Genomic DNA, 17,440 nt, shown 5'->3' on the forward strand with positions numbered 1-17,440 from the left:
GTCCCTGTACATTGTTTCTATATATACAGTACCAATGGACACTCTCTCGAGATGTTCTTCACTCTGTCTATATGTTGAACACTCTCTCTATACATTGAAGGCTATTCGGGTTGAACATTCTCTCTATACATTGAAGACTATACAGGTTGAACACTCTCTCTATACATTGAATACTATATGTGTTGAACACTCTCAACATTGAAGAATGTATGTGTTGAACACTGTTGTCAGTGGTGCAGAGCAGTGGGAGTTGTTGTTGTTGCCGGTAGAGGGCGCTACAGGCTGTTCCTCTGCTCGTGTGTCTGGAACAAACCTGAATTTCCACACTCTGCCCAGCAACAGATGATTACTGTCAGATCTTTATTCTGATTGGTCACTCTCCACTCAGGGCTGTATTGAGCTGCAGTGACAGATTGAGTGTGTCAAGGTGGGTGTGAGCTGCTCACACTGTGGGAGTGACAGTGTCGTGTGTCAGGGTGGGTGTGAGCTGCTCGCACTGTGGGAGTGACGGTGTCGTGTGTCAGGGTGAGTGTGAGCTGCTCGCACTGTGGGAGTGACGGTGTCGTGTGTCAGGGTGGGTGTGAGCCGCTCGCACTGTGGGAGTGACGGTGTCGTGTGTCAGGGTGAGTGTGAGCTGCTCGCACTGTGGGAGTGACGGTGTCGTGTGTCAGGGTGGGTGTGAGCTGCTCACACTGCGGGGGTGACAGTGTCGTGTGTCAGGGTGGGTGTGAGCTGCTCACACTGCGGGGGTGACAGTGTCGTGTGTCAGGGTGGGTGTGAGCTGCTCACACTGTGGGAGTGACAGTGTTGTGTATCAGGGGGAGGGGGAGGCTGAATGTCCCTATAAATAAATAAACCCCTGTTTGTTTAAAGTGAAAGGGAAACAGTGTGTGGAGCAGGGAATTTCTGGATGATTCACAGGGAGGGGTTTATCACCACAGGATACAGAGAATAAGAGAGAGAGAGAGACAAACTGAGAGAAACAAAGTAAGAGATGGAGCCAGAGTGTGAGAGACAGACAGGCAGAGACAGTGAGAATCTGAGAAGTACAGGAATAGACAGATTAAGACAACAACAATTTGCATTTATATAGTGCCTTTAACACAGTGAAACTTCCCAAGGTGCTTCACAGAAGGGATATCAAACTAAATTTGACATCGAACCACATAAGGAGATATGCCAGGTGATCAAAGACTTGATCAATGATCGATTGAAAGGTGGAGAGGAGATGGGAGAAAATTTCAGAGCTGAGGGCCCAGGCAGCTGAACGCACGGCCACCCACAGTGGAACAATTAAAATCAGGGATGAACAAGGTAGAGCATTGCTACCTGACCCATACCTGACGGGACCCGACGGTATGTGTCGGGTTCGGGCCGGGTCGGGCTACGGTCGGTTGTGGTTCTGTCGGACTGGGACCGGGTCGGACTCGGGTCGGATGTGGTTCTGTCGGACTCGGGGCCGGGTCGGACTCAGGTCGGATGTGGTTCTGTCGGACTGGGACCGGGTCGAACTTGGGTCGGATGTGGTTCTGTCGGACTGGGACCGGGTCGGACTCGGGTCGGATGTGGTTCTGACGGACTGGAACCGGGTCGAACTCGGGTCGGATGTGGTTCTGTCGGACTGGAACCGGGTCGAACTCGGGTCGGATGTGGTTCTGTCGGACTGGAACCGGGTCGAACTCGGGTCGGATGTAGTTCTGTCGGACTGGAACCGGGTCGAACTCGGGTCGGATGTGGTTCTGTCGGACTGGGACCGGGTCGGACTCGGGTCGGATGTGGTTCTGTCGGACTCGGGGCCGGGTCGGACTCGGGTCGGATGTGGTTCTGTCGGACTGGGACTGGGTCGGACTCGGGTCGGATGTGGTTCTGTCGGACTGGAACCGGGTCAGACTCGGCTCGGATGTGGTTCTGTCAGACACGGGACCGGGTCAGACTCGGGTCGGATGTGGTTCTGTCGGACTCAGGACCGGGTCAGACTCGGGTCGGATGTGGTTCTGTCAGACTCGGGACCGGGTCAGACTCGGGTCGGATGTGGTTCTGTCAGACTCGGGACCGGGTCAGACTCGGGTCGGATGTGGTTCTGTCGGACTGGAACCGGGTCAGACTCGGCTCGGATGTGGTTCTGTCAGACACGGGACCGGGTCAGACTCGGGTCGGATGTGGTTCTGTCGGACTCAGGACCGGGTCAGACTCGGGTCGGATGTGGTTCTGTCAGACTCGGGACCGGGTCAGACTCGGGTCGGATGTGGTTCTGTCAGACTCGGGACCGGGTCGGACTCGGGTCGGATGTGGTTCTGTCGGACTCGGGGCCGGGTCGGACTCGGGTCGGATGTGGTTCTGTCGGACTGGGACTGGGTCGGACTCGGGTCGGATGTGGTTCTGTCGGACTGGGACCGGGTCGGACCCGGGTCAGATGTGGTTCTGTCGAACTCGGGGCCGGGTCGGACTCGGGTCGGATGTGGTTCTGTCGGACTCGGGGCCGGGTCGGACTCGGGTCGGATGTGGTTCTGTCGGACTGGGACTGGGTCGGACTCGGGTCGGATGTGGTTCTGTCGGACTGGGACCGGGTCGGACCCGGGTCAGATGTGGTTCTGTCGAACTCGGGGCCGGGTCGGACTCGGGCCGGATGTGGTTCTGTCAGACTCGGGGCCGGTTCGGACTCGGGTCAGATGTGGTTCTGTCAGACTCGGGGCCAGTTCGGACTCGGGTCGGATGTGGTTCTGTCAGACTCGGGGCCGGTTCGGACTCGGGTCAGATGTGGTTCTGTCGGACTCGGGGCCGGGTCGGACTCAGGTCGGATGTGGTTCTGTCGGACTGGGACCGGGTCGGACTCGGGTCGGATGTGGTTCTGTCGGACTGGGACCGGGTCGGACTCGGGTCGGATGTGGTTCTGTCGGACTGGGACCGGGTCGGACTCGGGTCGGATGTGGTTCTGTCGGACTGGGACCGGGTCGGACTCGGGTCGGATGTGGTTCTGTCGGATTGGGACCGGGTTGGACTTGGGTCGGATGTGGTTCTGTCGGACTCGGGTCGGATGTGGTTCTGTCGGACTCGGGGCCGGGTCGGACTCGGGTCGGATGTGGTTCTGTCGGACTGGGACCGGGTCGGACTCGGGTCGGATGTGGTTCTGACGGACTGGGACCGGGTCGGACTCGGGTCGGATGTGGTTCTGTCAGACTCGGGGCCGGATCAGACTCGGGTCGGATGTGGTTCTGTCGGACTGGGACCGGGTCGGATGTGGTTCTGTCGGACTGGGACCGGGTCGGACTCGGGTCGGATGTGGTTCTGACGGACTGGGACCTGGTCGGACTCGGGTCAGATGTCGTTCTGAAGGACTGGGACCGAGTCGGACTCGGGCCGGATGTGGTTCTGTCAGACTGGGACCGAGTCGGACTCGGGTCGGATGTGGTTCTGTCAGACTCGGGGCCGGATCAGACTCGGGTCGGATGTGGTTCTGTCGGACTGGGACCGGGTCGGATGTGGTTCTGTCGGACTGGGACCGAGTCGGACTCGGGTCAGATGTCGTTCTGAAGGACTGGGACCGAGTCGGATTCGGGCCGGATGTGGTTCTGTCAGACTGGGACCGGGTCGGATGTGGTTCTGATGGATTGGAACCGGGTCGAACTCGGGTCGGATGTGGTTCTGTCGGACTGGGACCAGGTCGGACTCGGGTCGGATGTGGTTCTGACGGACTGGGACCGGGTCGGACTCGGGTCAGATGTCGTTCTGAAGGACTGGGACCGAGTCGGACCCGGGCCGGATGTGGTTCTGTCAGACTGGGACCGAGTCGGACTCGGGTCGGATGTGGTTCTGTCGGACTGGGCCCGGGTTGGACTCGGGTCGGATGTGGTTCTGAAGGACTGGGCCCGGGTCGGACTCGGGTCGGATGTGGTTCTGAAGGACTGGGACCGGGTCGGGCTCGGGTTGGATGTGGTTCTGACGCACTGGGCCCGGGTCGGGCTCGGGTCGGATGTGGTTCTGACGGACTGGGACCGGGTCGGGCTCGGGTCGGATGTGGTTCTGACGGACTGGGACCGGGTCGGACTCGGGTCGGATGTGGTTCTGAAGGACTGGGACCGGGTCGGACTCAGGTCGGATGTGGTTCTGTCGGACTGGGACCGGGTCGGACTCGGGCCGGATGTGGTTCTGTCGGACTGGGCCCGGGTCGGGCTCGGTTCGGATGTGGTTCTGACGGGCCGGGTTTCATTTGCAGACCCGAGCCCGTCTTTAGCACAAGAGGCCTGTATTAGAGGAGCGCAGATATCTCAGAGGGTTGTGGGGATGGAGGAGATTACAGAGATAGGGAGGGGCGAGGCCTTGGAGGGATGTGAAAACAAGGATGAGAATTTTAAAATCAAGGCATTGCTTAACCAGGAGCCAGTGTAGGTCAGTGAGCACAGGGGTGAGAGGGGAACAGGACTCAGTTAGGAATTGATAAGCAGAGTTTTGGATGACCTTAGGAGAGAAAAAGAGACATCGAGAGATAGTATCTGAATGGGATCGACAGAGAGAGAGAGAGAGACCTGTACATATTATAAATACTAGAGCATATATACACACAATATATATTTTGTTCCTCTCTGTATATGATGTACATTCTTGGTATAATAATGTGTGCACAATCTATATTCTATTGTACATGCACGATATAATGCACACTCTATTCTGTACACACCACATAATGAGATATGATCTCTGTATTACATATACATACAGCTTAGTTGCTCGCTCTCTTATCTCTGAGATAGGTTGTGTGTTCATGTCCTGCAGCAGGGACCTGAGTACAAAACTCTCGGGTGACACTCCAGTGCCGTACTGAGGGAGTGCTGCATTGTCAGAGGTCTTGTCTTTCAGTTGAGATGTTAAACCAAGGGCCCCATCTACCTGCTTGGCTGGATATTAAAGAGCCCATGGCACTATTTTGATGAAGAGCTGGGGAGTTATTCTCGGTGTCCTGACCAATATTATCCCTTAATCAACATCACAAAAACACATTATCGCGTCATCACATTGCTGTCTGTGGGATCTTGCTATGCGTAAATTGACTGCCGCCTTTCCTACATTACAACAGTGACTGCACTTGGTAAAGTCCTGCATTGACCGTAAAGCACTTTGAGACATCCTGAAGTTGTGATAGGCGCAATATAAATGCAGTTCTTTCCTTATAATGTGCCATGCTGTTATCCCCAAGGGGCGATGTGGGAGACCCTCTGCTCTACCCAGGACAGCTTAGTATGGCTAGGAAAGTGTGGCTTTTTATTACCCTCCTCAGATCAGAGCAGGAATTGAACCTCCTTGCTGTTAGTATTGTTCTGAACCACACACTAGCCATCAGAGTTAACTTGTCCCCTACTTGACTGATGTATACTCTATGTAATGCAGACAATCCACATATTACACAGTAACCTTATATATTGAATACAAAAGTAGGGAGGTTATGCTTCAGCTATACAGGGCAGTGGTGAGACCACATCTGGAGTACTGTGTACAGTACTGGTCTCCTTATTGAAGGAAGGATGTAAATGCATTGGAGGCAGTACAGAGAAGGTTTAATAGACTAATACCTGGAATGGGCAGGCTGTCTCACGAGGAAAGATTGGACAGGCTAGGCTTGTATCTGCTGGAATTTAGAAGAGTAAGATGCAACTTGATTGAAACGTATAAGACCCTGAGGGGTTTTGACAGGGTGGATGTGGAAAGGATGTTTCTCCTTATGGGAGAATCTAGAACTAAGGGTCGCTGTTTAAAAATAAGGGGTCACCCATTTAAGACAAAGATGAGGAGAAATAATTTCTCTCAGGGTCATAAGTCTTTGGAATTCTCTTCCTGAAAAGGCAGTGGAAGCAGAGTCTATGAATATTTTTAAGGCAGAGGTAGATAGATTCTTGATAAGCAAAGGGGGGGATAGGTTATCGGGGGTAGGTGGAAATGTGGAGTAATCAGTTCAGCCATGAACTTATTGAATGGCAGAGCAGGCTCGTAGGGCCGAGTGGCCTAGTCCTGCTCCTAATTCATATGTCCGTATATAATGTATCATCTGTGTATGTGTCTGCACACTATATTGTTAAGCTCTACCATGCAGACACACTATATTAGATTAGATTAGAGATACAGCACTGAAACAGGCCCTTCGGCCCACCGAGTCTGTGCCGAACATCAACCACCCATTTAGACTAATTCTACACTAATCCCATATTCCCACCAAACATCCCCACCTGTCCCTATATTTCCCTACCACCTACCTATACTAGTGACAATTTTTTATAATGGCCAAATTACATATCAACCTGCAAGTCTTTTGGCTTGTGGGAGGAAACCGGAGCACCCGGAGAAAACCCACGCAGACACAGGGAGAACTTGCAAACTCCACACAGGCAGTACCCGGAAACGAACCTGGGTCCCTGGAGCTGTGAGGCTGCAGTGCTAACCACTGCGCCACTGTGCCGCCCCTATATTGTTCACTCCCTCGCTGTTTCTGTATGTAGAGTCCCACTGGACACTCTGTCGACAGGTTTTACACTCGAGCTATACGTTGCTCATTCTCTCTATATATTGGGCACTATATTGGTTCTCATCTACGGAGCTCGAGAAGGCCATAGCCCAATTACTGATCAGAAGGGCACCGGGCAAGGACAGAATCCCAGCCAAACTGCTCAAGCATGGAAAGTCCCATCTGTTGCCACACCTTTATAACCTTCTCCTTCTCTGCTAGAAAGTTGACTCTGTTTCACAGAAGATGCACGATGCCAAAATCATCACACTACGCAAAAGCAAAGGTGACAGAGGAGACTACAACAACTACAGGGGTATCTCACCCCTTAGCGTCACGGGGAAGGCCTTTGCTGGGGTCATACTTAAAAAACTCTATTTACTTACAGACCTAGCTTACCCGGAAGCACAGTGTGGTTTCCGTGTCAGCAGATCTAATGTGGATATGATCTTCTCCATACACCAGCTACAAGAGAAGTGAGGGAACAGAATATACCCCTTTACCTTACTTTTGTAGATCTTTTGGGAAAAGTTGGCTGTCCGCCGAAACTCCTGTCTCATCCACTCTTTCCATGACAACACGCACTGCACTGTACAGTTTGATGGCTCCACTTCGACAGTTTCAGAGTGAAGAATGGAGTGAAACAGGGTTGTGTCCTAGCACCCACTCTGTTTGGCATCTTCTTCTCCATGCTTCTGATCTTCGCCTTCCCTGCAGATATGGAAGGAGTCTACTTGCACACTAGGTCAGATGGCAAGGTCTACAATCTATCAAGGCTAAAAGTGAAGACAAAGACACATCACGCTCTGATCAGAGAACTCCTCTACACTGATGATGCTGTGCTAGTCACTCACAGAAACTCAGCTACAAAGACTCATGAACTGTCTCTCCCATGCCTGTTACTTGTTCTCCTTGACTATAAACATCAAAACAATCGAGGTCATGGGACAAGGTGTTGTATCTCTGCCCCCTGATCACATTAGATAACACCCCACTGGAAGTGGTTAGAAAATTTTGCTACGTGGGGTCCACGGTGACAGACAATCTGTCCCATGATGCAGAGCTCGATACACGCATAGGGAAAGCAGCTACCACCTTTGGCCAACTCTCAAAATGCACCTGGGATAACACCAAGCTGACCCTTAGGACCAAGCTGATGGTTTATAAGGCCTGTGTTCTCAGTACCTTGCTGTATGGCTGTGAAACATGGGTGACTTAAAGATATCAGGAAAAGAAGCTCAATAATTTCCATCTTCACTGTCTGCGGTGCATTATGGGTATATCCTAGCAGGGCAAGATCACAAATGTGGCAGTCCTCTCAAAGGCAGTGCTCCCAAACAAACAGAGGCGGCTTCGGTGGATTAGACACGTCCGCAGGATGGAAGATCGTTGCATACCCAAGGACCTTCTGTATGGTGAGGTAGCCGGGGCCAGATGACCAGTGGGGCGTATCATATGATTAGAACATAGTTTTACTAAAGGGAGATCCTGTTTGACAAAGTTATTCGAGTTTTTTGAGGATGTAACAAGTAGGGTAGATAAAGGGGAACCAGTAGATGTCGTGTACCTGGATTTTCAAAAGGCATTCGATAAGGTGCCACATAAAAGATTAATATGCAAGATAAGGGTTCATGGTGTTGGGGGTAATATATTAGCATGAATAGAGGATTGGTTAACAGACAGGAAGCAGAGAGTGGGCATAAATGGGGCATTTTCAAGTTGGCAGGAATGAATAGTGGGATGCCATAAGGATCAGTGCTGGGGCCTCAGCTATTTACAATCTATATTAATGACTTGGATAAAGAGACAGAGAGTAATGTATCTAAGCTTGCCAATGATACAAAGCTTGGTGGAAAGGTAAGCTGTGGGGAAGGTGTAGAGAGGCTGCAAAGAGATATAGACAGGTTAAGTGAGTGAGCAACAAGATGACAAATGGGAAATGTGAAGTTATACACTTTGGTCATAAAAATAGAAAAGCAGAATATTTTTTAAAAGGTGTGAAACTGCTAAGTGTTGCTGTTCAGAGAGACTTGGGAGTACTAGTACAAGGAATGCACAAAGTTAACATGCAGGTGCAGCAGGCTGTTAGGAAGGCAAATGGCATGTTGGCCTTTATTGCAAGGGGATTGGAGTACAGGAATAAAGAAGCCTTAATAAAACTGTCCAGGGCTTTGGTGAGACTGTACCTGGAATACTGTGTGCAGTTTTGGTCTCCACATTTAAGAAAGGATATACTTGCACTGGAGGCAGTGCAGTGAAGATTTACTAAATTGGTCCCTCTGATGAGAGGCTGAGTAAGTTGGGCCTATGTTTTCTGGAGTTTAGAAGAATGAGAGGTGATCTAATTGAGACATACAAGATTCTGAAAGAGTTTGATAGGGTAGAAGCTGAGAGATTGTTCCCACTGGTCAGGGAATCTGGAACACAGGGACACAGTCTCAGGATAAGGGGCCAATCATTCAGGACTGAGATGAGGAGAAATTACTACACTCAAAGGGTTGGGAAACTTTGGAATTCTCTCCCCCAGATGGTTGTGGATGCTCCATCATTGAATACATTTAAGGCTGGGATAGATAGATTTTTGGTCTCATAGGGAATCAAGGGATATGGGGAGAGGGCAGGAAAGTGGAATTGGAGCCAAGATCAGCCATGATAATATTGAATGGCGGAGCAGGCTCGATGGGCCATGTGTGTTGAACTCCAGAAAGCTTGTTATGGAAGGATAATGCTGGAGCCTATCTTTACTCTGTTTCACATTTATTGTACAGTGTAAAAGAATTACAAACATGTAGCTCTTCACTCAAACTCTCTCCCAGTCTCAGTAAGTGTCTGCTTATAAGTGCTCAACTAAATCCTTCACCTGCATATAATGACACAGTTAACAATGTGGTCTACTTCTGCTCCTATTTCTTGTGATCTTGTGCTCAAAGCTGTGCTTCAAGGATGCTTGCAAGCGTGACATGAAGGCCCTAATTGTCGACTATCGCACTTGGGAGTCACTAGCTGGTAACTCCTGTGGACTGGTGTGCACTACCACAATGTCCAGTTGCTACAGCAGCTTGGCAACAGGCGCCAATGTCAAAAACAGTAACTCACAGTGTCACCTGGCAGCTTCATGTGCAGCACTTGTGGCAGAACCTGCCTCTCAAGGATTGGCCTTCACAGCCCATCAGCAAAGGTGCACCAAGAGAAGACACCCCACCTCAATGGATTGTTTGCTGCGGGTTCATCATCTTTTATAGATGGAAGGATGTCAACCATTGGTTCAACAGTGTTCTGTGCTGAGATGTCTGAGATGCAACATCAGAGAGTGTCCGGATATTAAAGAGGAACATCACTGAGTGTCTGGACAGTGGGCCAGTAGGCCTGGGACTGCCCAGGCTGCCAGACAGAAGGCCAGGGAGTGTCTGGGTTTCCAGACAGAATGCCAGGGAGTGTCCGGGCTGCCATTCGGAAGGCCAGGGATGCTTTATTCTGGTTCCCCTTCCCCTGCCAATTTAATTGAAATCCTCGCCCACAGCACGAGTTAACCTCCCAGCCAGGACATTGATTCCAGCCCCGGTGAGATACAACCCGTCCATCTTGTACAGCTCCCTCCTGCCCCAGAACTGGTCCCAATGCCTCAGGAATGAGAAGCCCTCCCTCCCTGCACCATTCCTGCTCCTCTTGCCAGTGGTGCAGGGCAGTGGGAGTTGTTGTTGTTGTTCTCGGTAGGGGGCAGCAGCGGCTGTGAGAGCTGTCAGAGTGACTGGAACAAACCTGGAAATTCCCACAATCTGCCCAGCAACATATGATTATTGGCAGATCTTTATTCTGATTGGTCACAGTGGACCCACCTTCAAACTCACCCTCCAACTTCTGAGGGCCATCCAGGTTCCAAGGACTCTCACTCCCAGGGAGGGGAGGGTACATGACTCAGTGCTACCTCCCCCCAGAGACAGGAGCTCATGTCTCGAGGGTTTGACAGTGACTACAGAGAGAAAGGGACAAGTTACAAACACTAAACACCCACAATGTACAGCCTGATCAATGTCCCAGTGTTAGTCAAAGTGAAGGGCAGTGTGTTTAAGGAAAGTTTTGTAAACCTCCTTCCTAATCATCGGCAGTGACATTTCCAAGAAGGTAAATGTATCATTGAGCAAGTGGATTCAGGAAATCAAACATGTTCACAACTGCTCCCAATCATTGATAAAGTCTGTGGAATTGTTGATGGAAAGAAAGTGAGTGACCAGAGGGACAGGGAGAGTTTAGTGAGAATATAGAATAATAACCAAGTACATCAAGGCAGCTGATACAATCCTGTGGCCAAGTGGATAAGATGCTGGGCCCTAGAACTAGGGATTGAGGGTTCAGGTCCCATTTCAAATAAGCTTTGAATGAGCTCACTGTCCTCATTACTGAAATAGAATCTTTAAATAGATTCAGCCCTGGAGCTTTTTTATAAATCACTGAAAGGGGGAGATAGCTTGGTCTGGGTGTGAGTGTGAGTTGAGTGTGGGTGTCAGTGTGGAGATCTCTGGACCCACCCCCATGCACTGAGAGCTCTCTCTCTCTCCCACTATCTGCTCTGCACAGTCCCCCCATTATCACACTGCAGATCATCTGCTCGTGTGTCTGGAACAAACCTGAATTCCCACACTCTGCCCAGCAACAGATGATTACTGTCAGATCTTTATTCTGATTGGTCTCTCTCCACTCAGGGCTGTATTGAGCTGGAGCAACAGACTGAGTGTGTCAGGGTGGGTGTGAGCTGCTCACACTGTGGGGGTGGGGGAGTGTTTCGTGTGTCGGGGCAGGGGAGGCTGAATGTCCCTATAAATAAATAAACCCCTGGCTGTTTAAAGTGAACGCTGGGGCTTTCTGGAGGATTCACAGGGAGGAGTTTATCAGCACAGGGCACAAAAGAATAACAGAGAGACAGAAAAAGATAAAAAAAGAGACAACGACTGAGTGAGACAGACAGAGACAGAGAGAGAAAGCGACTGAACAAGAGAGACAGAGTAAGAGAGAGTGCTGCTGGGATAATGGAACAGAAGAACAGAGGCAAACACCTGTATATATTGTAAACCCTGTGGAAAACACACACACACACTGTATTTTGTACCCCTAATGGGTAGGATGGACAGTCCGGTATATAATGTGCGCACAATCCTGTATTCACTATACATGATGTAATACATACCATAGTCTGCACACACTACATCATGATATATACTCCGTATCTTATGTAGACATTCTATATACTACACATTGAGTGCATGTGCACATTATTGTACCGACTCACTATATATTGTGCACTCCCTGTATGTTGTACATTGTATATATATATATATATATATAAATGGCACCAATGGACACTGTCTCTTTGTTGAACACTGTCTATGTTGAACACTATATGTTGAACACTGTCTATATGTTGAATACTAAATGTTGAACACTGTTGAAATGTTTAAACTGTCTTTATGTTGAATAGTGTCTCGATGTTGAACTCTGCCGATATGTTAAACACTGTCTAAGCGTTGAACGATGTCTATATGTTGGACACTGTCTATATGTTGAACGGTCTGTCTATATATTGAACACTCTGTCGATATGTTGCACACACTGCCTATATATAGAACACTCTGTCTATATGTTACACACACTGTCTATATATTGAACACTCTGTCTATATGTTGAACAGTCTGTCTATATGTTGAACACTCTGTCTATATGTTACACACAGTCTATATATTGAACACTCTGTCTATATGTTGAACAGGCTGTCTATATATTGAACACTATGTCTGTATATTGAACACTCTGTCTATATGTTGAACAGTCTGTCTATATGTTGAACACTCTGTCTATATGTTACACACAGTCTATATATTGAACACTGTCTATATGTTGAACAGTCTGTCTATATATTGAACACTACGTCTATATGTTGAACAGTCTGTCTATATATTGAACACTATGTCTATATGTTGAACAGTCTGTCTATATATTGAACACTCTGTCTATATGTTGAACACTGTCTATATATTGAACAGTCTGTCTATATATTGAACACTATGTCTATATGTTGAACACTCTATATATTGAACACTCTGTCTATATGTTGAACACTGTCTATATATTGAACAGTCTGTCTATATATTGAACACTATGTCTATATGTTGAACACTCTGTATATTGAACACTGTCTATATGTTGAACACTCTGTCTATATATTGAACACTCTGTCTATATATTGAACAGTCTGTCTATATATTGAACACTCTGTCTATATGTTGAACACTCTATATATTGAACACTCTGTCTATATGTTGAACACTCTCTCTATATATTGAACACTCTGTCTATATGTTGAACACTCTCTCTATATATTGAACACTATGTCTATATATTGAACAGTCTGTCTATATATTGAACACTCTGTCTATATGTTGAACACTCTATATATTGAACACTCTGTCTATATATTGAACACTCTGTCTACATATTGAACACTCTGTCTATATATTGAACACTATGTCTATATGTTGAACACTCTATATATTGAACACTCTGTCTATATGTTGAACACTCTGTCTATATATTGAACACTCTGTCTATATGTTGAACACTCTCTCTATATATTGAACACTGTCTATATATTGAATACTCTGTCTATATGTTGAACACTCTCTCTATATATTGAACACTCTGTCTATATGTTGAACACTCTCTCTATATATTGAACACTCTGTCTATATGTTGAACACTCTCTCTATATATTGAATACTCTGTCTATATGTTGAACACTCTCTCTATATATTGAACACTCTGTCTATATGTTGAACACTCTCTCTATATATTGAATACTCTGTCTATATGTTGAACACTCTCTCTATATATTGAATACTCTGTCTATATGTTGAACACTCTCTCTATATATTGAATACTCTGTCTATATGTTGAACACTCTCTCTATATATTGAACACTCTGTCTATATGTTGAACACTCTCTCTATATATTGAATACTCTGTCTATATGTTGAACACTCTCTCTATATATTGAACACTCTGTCTATATGTTGAACACTCTCTCTATATATTGAATACTCTGTCTATATGTTGAACACTCTCTCTATATATTGAACACTCTGTCTATATGTTGAACACTCTCTCTATATGTTGAACACTCTGTCTATATATTGAACACTCTGTCTATATATTGAACACTCTGTCTATATGTTGAACAGTGTTTCTGCGCCGTTCTCGGGTGAGTTCGTTTTCACTTTCGCTTTGAGTGATGATGGAGGCGGGAGCGGCCGTTTGAGCACGGGGATTCCCGGCAGACCGGCACCGAAAACATACAGAGACAGTATTCAGAGGCTGCATTCCCGGAACGGCTCCGGAGCTGAGCACAGAGCCGCTGTAACAGCCGGATCCGCTCTCCTGATCCCTGGGTTTCCATTCAGAGGAAGCTGAGACCGACAGCAGCTCCACTCAACCAGAAAGAGGTCAGTAAATGGGAGAAATCTTCACACTCCAGCACCGCAGGGATAGTGTGTACAGTCCGGGATAGTGCACACAGTCCAGGATAGTGTACACAGTCCAGGATAGTGTACACAGTCCGGGATAGTGTACACAGCCCGGGATAGTGTGTACAGTCCGGGATAGTGTACACAGTCTGGGATAGTGTACACAGTCCGGGATAGTGTACACAGCCTGGGATAGTGTGTACAGTCCGGGATAGTGTACACAGTCTGGGATAGTGTACACAGTCCGGGATAGTGTACACAGTCCAGGATAGTGTACACAGTCCGGGATAGTGTATACAGTCCGGGATAGTGTACACAGTCCGGGATAGTGTGTACAGTCCGGGATAGTGTATACAGTCCGGGATAGTGTACACAGTCTGGGATAGTGTACACAGTCCGGGATAGTGTGTACAGTCCGGGATAGTGTATACAGTCCGGGATAGTGTACACAGTCTGGGATAGTGTACACAGTCCAGGATAGTGTACACAGTCCGGGATAGTGTATACAGTCCGGGATAGTGTACACAGTCTGGGATAGTGTACACAGTCCGGGATAGTGTGTACAGTCCGGGATAGTGTATACAGTCCGGGATAGTGTACACAGTCCGGGATAGTGTACACAGTCCGGGATAGTGTACACAGTCTGGGATCGTGTACACAGTCCGGGATAGTGTACACAGTCCGGGATAGTGTATCCAGACCGGGATAGTGTACACAGTCCGGGATAGTGTACACAGACCGGGATAGTGTACACAGTCCGGGATAGTGTACACAGTCCGGGATAGTGTATACAGTCCGGGATAGTGTATACAAGACTATATTTGTATTGTTGTCTTTATGAAGACAAGAAACCTTTTTTAACAGCCTAATGGACTTGTCCTGCCACCTTCAGTGATTTCCTGTACAAACACCCCCGGGTGTCTCTGATCTTGAACCCACTTTAATACTGTAACAATTAGTTCATATTACCTCTCCTCATTCTCACCTCACACTTCTCTGTGTTAAACTTCATCTGCCATGTGTCTGCTCCTTTCACCAGTCTGTCTATATCCTCCTGGAGTCTGTTACTATCCCCCTCACTGTTCACTACCTTGCTGAACTATGTGCCTTCTGCAAGCTTTCAAATTATGCCCTGTAGACCAAAGTCCAGGTTATTAATGTATGTTGAGAAGAGCAGTGATCCGAATACTGACTGCTGACGAACCCCACGGTATGCTTCCCTCCAGTCTGAAACACAACTGTTCACAATGACTTTTATTTCAGATTTCCAGCATCTGCAGTATTTTGCTTTCATTATTATGTTCACCATGACTGTCTGCTTTCTGTCTCTTGGCCAATTTCGGATCCATACTGACACTGTCTCTTTAATCCCACTGGCATCTGTGCTATATGTACAAATCCAGTGATAATATACATAGCCCAGGACCATGTACACATCCAAGGATAATATATTTATTTATTTATTTAGAGATACAGCACTGAAACAGGCCCTTCGGCCCACCGAGTCTGTGCCGACCAACAACCACCCATTTATCCCATATTCCCCACCACCTATCTACACTAGGGGCAATTATACAATGGCCAATTTACCTATCAACTGCAAGTCTTTGGCTGTGGGAGGAAACCGGAGCACCCGGCAGAAACCCATGCGGTCACAGGGAGTACCCAGAATTGAACCCGGGTCCCTGGAACTGTAAGGCTGTGGTGCTAACCACTGCGCCACTGTGCCGCCCTTACCCAGGGGCTATTGAACCAGAGATGGTTTACTGTCTGCCCTAAGTTGTCGGTTGCAGAAATGAACCTGTCCTGGTTGGAAACAGTATCACACAGGGCACAGATCCAAGTCAAACACACAGTTCAGTTGGAAAGGAGCTGGCTGCAACTTTCTTTCTGAATTTGGATTGCTGAGTGCAGTGCTAAACTTGTATGTCCCAGTGATTCCTGTTTTTAATCCAGGTTAAAGCACTGTGGTGCAGCATCCAACCCAGGTTAAACCCCAAGGGGCAATATTTAACCCCAGGTTGCAGTATTTAATCCAGGTTAAACCACGAGGTGCAGTATTTAATCCAGGTTAAACCACGAGGTGCAGTATTTAACTCAGGGTAAACCCCGAGGTGCAGAATTTAAGCCAGGTGAAACCCCAACGTGCAGTATTTAATCCAGGATAAATCCCGAGATGCAGTATTTAACCCAGGGTAAACCCTGAGCTGCAGTATTTAATCCAGGTTAAATCCCGAGATGTAGTATTTAACCCAGGGTAAACCACGAGGTGCAGTATTTAATCCAGGTTAAACCACGAGGTGCAGTATTTAACTCAGGGTAAACCCCGAGGTGCAGAATTTAAGCCAGGTGAAACTCCAACATGCAGTATTTAACCCAGGTTAAACCCTGAGGTGCAGTATTTAATCCAGGTTAAATCCCGAGATGCAGTATTTAACCCAGGGTAAACCCCGAGGTGCCGTATTTAATCCAGGTTAAACCCCGAGATGCAGTATTTAACCCAGGGTAAACCCCGAGGTGCTGTATTAAATCCAGGTTAAACCCCAAGGTGCAATATTTAACCCAGGTTAAACCCCGAGGTGCAGTATTTAAACCAGGTTAAACCCCGAGCTGCAGCATTTAATCCAGGTTAAACCCTAAAGTGCAGTATTTGACCCAGGTTAAACCCCAAGGTGCAGTATTTAATCCAGAGTAAACCCGAGGTGCAGTATTTAATCCAGGTTAAACCCCGAGGTGCAGTATTTAATCCAGGTTAAACCCCGAGGTGGAATGAAACCGAACGGACTACCCGGCATCGACCTAGGCACCGGAAACGACAACGGCAAACCCAGCCCTGTCGACCCTGCAAAGTCCTCCTTACTAACATCCAGGGGCTTGTGCCAAAATTGGAAGAGCTGTCCCACAGACTAGTCAAGTAACAGCCTGACATAGTCATACTCACCAAATCATACCTTACAGACAATGTCCACGACACTGCCATTGCCATTCCCCATAATGTTTTTTTTTAATTCATTCCTGGGATGTGGGCATTGTTGGCTAGGCCAGCATTTATTGCACATCCCTAATTGCCCTTGAGCTGCCTTCTTGAACCAATATAATTCCAAGTCAGGATTGTGTGACTTGGAGTGGAACTTGCAAGTGGTGATGTTCCCATGCATTTGCTGCCCTTGTCCTTCTAAATGGTTGAGGTTGTGGGTCTGGAAGGTGCTGTCAAAAGAGCCTTGGTGCATTGCTGTAGTGCATCTTGTAGATGGTACACAGTGCTGCTACTGTGTATCGGTGGTGGAGGGAGTGAATGTTTGTGGTTGGGGTGACTATCAAGCGGGCTGCTTTGTCCTGGATGGTGTCGAGCTTCTTGAATGTTGTTGGAGCTGCACCCATCCAGGCAAGTGGAGAGTATTCCATCACACTCCTGACTTGTGCCTTGTAGATGGTGGAC

General features: G+C 47.9%; 1 protein-coding gene across 4 annotated transcripts in view; it reads left to right on the forward strand.

The window, feature by feature from the left end:
• Positions 1-436: 436 nt before the first annotated feature.
• Positions 437-17,440, forward strand: part of tap1 (transporter 1, ATP-binding cassette, sub-family B (MDR/TAP)) — a 92,633-nt gene continuing 75,629 nt past the window's right edge. Inside the window, exons 1-2 of one of the 4 annotated variants that reach the window (XM_068008921.1) lie at positions 437-525; positions 13,720-13,980. The gene's annotated coding sequence lies outside the window, so the exon portion shown is untranslated. Of the gene's footprint in view, positions 673-749; positions 771-13,719; positions 13,981-17,440 lie in introns of those variants that run through there. The other 3 variants (XM_068008923.1, XM_068008920.1, XM_068008922.1) reach the window with 3 other exon arrangements.

This window comes from Heterodontus francisci, chromosome 29 (assembly GCF_036365525.1).
Source record: "Heterodontus francisci isolate sHetFra1 chromosome 29, sHetFra1.hap1, whole genome shotgun sequence".
NCBI classification, from domain to species: Eukaryota; Metazoa; Chordata; class Chondrichthyes; order Heterodontiformes; family Heterodontidae; genus Heterodontus; species Heterodontus francisci.